The following is a 1,687-nucleotide window of genomic DNA, read 5'->3' as shown; positions in this document are numbered from 1 at the left end:
GGCGTTGTCGGCGTCCGCCGCTCCCCCATTCTCCTCGCCGCGCGAGCTGCGCTCTCCGCCGCTCACCCCCTCTCCTCTCCGATAGCGAACACTCTCTCGCGAGGGGCATTGGATTGGGTTCGAATGGATTGGCTTGGCTTGGCTTGACTTGACTTGGATTGGATTTGGATTGGATTGGATTAAAGTGGATTGTGTTGCGTCATAGCCGCGGCAGACGCACTGGCGCCGGCACGTCCCCTCACCGTTATGCGCGCTATAAAACGCGGTGCCTGCGGCGCTGCGCTCCATCGTTCCAGCGCCGTTCCTCCGCTGTCCAACGCTGAAACGTGAACCCCTATGCGTCGCATCTACACAGGGTTCCCGCGAGGGGAGGTGGGATATTTTTTTGGTGATCTTGTTCAATCGCCGGTAGTCAACGCAGAACCTCAGTGTGCCGTCTTTTTTCTTCACGAGTACGACCGGCGCAGCCCATGGACTTTTCGATGGCTGTATAATGTCGTCGTTGAGCATGTTGTCGACTTGAGTCCGGATGGCTTCGCGCTCGTGTGAAGAGACGCGGTACGGTGACTGTCGGGTACGCCGGGCTCCATCCTCGGTTATTATCCGGTGCTTCGTCAGAGGTGTCTGACGTATCTCTGAGTTCGACGAAAAACACTCGCTGTAGCGACGCAACAAAGCCAATAACTTGTTCCTTTCTTCTTACGGTAGCGCCGGATTCACGTCGAAGGGATGCGGAAGCTTGAAGGTATCGTCGGGTGCGTAATAATCTTTATTGGTATCGGACAGTGGTCCTAATGCTTGAATAAACAAAATAGGAGCTGGACTGCAGACCCTATAGCCTCATGGCACTTCGTACGGCGCAAAGTATGTCCTGGTACCGAATGAACGTTCAAAGCTGCGGCGGTGGACCGGGCTGCGACGACGCGTACTTGATGACGGCCTTGGTTCCTTCCGAGACGGCGTGCCGGGCCAGCTCACCGGGCAGCAGAAGCCTCGTCACGGTCTGGATCTCGCGGGCCGTGACGGGACCCCGCAGCGAGCGCCAGCTTGGCGGCCTCTTCGCCGATGCGGAGCAGGAGGTTGACCACGAAGCTGGTCATGATGGCCCAGGCCCTGCCAGAAATGCCCGAGTCGGGATGCATCTTCCGGAGCACCTTCCGGACCGCCAGGCTGTTGGACTCGCGGCGGCGACGGCGGCGCTTCTTCGAGCTGCCCAAGGACGATGACGCAGCGCGGGCTACCGTCTTGCCGACCTTCAGCTTGAGCAGTGCGTGGCTCGTCGACGCTGCCGATTTCGTTGCTACCCTCGGCGACATCGTTTCCGCTGGACAGCTAACCGATTCGACGACGACGGAGCAGCTGCGGCTTGGATGTCCCCTAACAACTCAAAGAATACAGAGGCGGCGAAGCAGCAGTCAACAAAGGGACGTACGCATGCAAGCTACGGCGAGTCCAATGCCGCGGCATCTGCTCTGTAGGCTTTTATCTTTCGGCGCAAGTGTTTCTGGAACCATCGATTCACATCCAGAACATTGTAGATCACAGAAGATTATTCTGGGCTAGCGACGTTAGGGCGAAACAGTCTGCTTATCTGAATGTGATAGCCCGTGCGGCATAAAAATAAAGAATGCAAGACGCGCTTTGCTTGGAACGCAGATAACACTGCCGGGCGTGGCCCGGCAGTAAA

General features: G+C 57.6%; 1 pseudogene; it reads right to left on the bottom strand.

Annotated features, from left to right (window-relative positions):
- Positions 1–790: 790 nt before the first annotated feature.
- Positions 791–1,364, bottom strand: LOC144139159 (histone H2B pseudogene; annotated as a pseudogene).
- Positions 1,365–1,687: the final 323 nt, after the last annotated feature.

Source organism: Haemaphysalis longicornis, unplaced genomic scaffold (genome assembly GCF_048455015.1).
Source record: "Haemaphysalis longicornis isolate Haplotype H1 unplaced genomic scaffold, Haemaphysalis longicornis Haplotype H1 scaffold_5, whole genome shotgun sequence".
In the NCBI taxonomy this organism is placed as follows: Eukaryota; Metazoa; Arthropoda; class Arachnida; order Ixodida; family Ixodidae; genus Haemaphysalis; species Haemaphysalis longicornis.
Note: the sequence above shows the minus strand (reverse complement) of the source record. Positions and strands in the feature narration are given on the sequence as shown.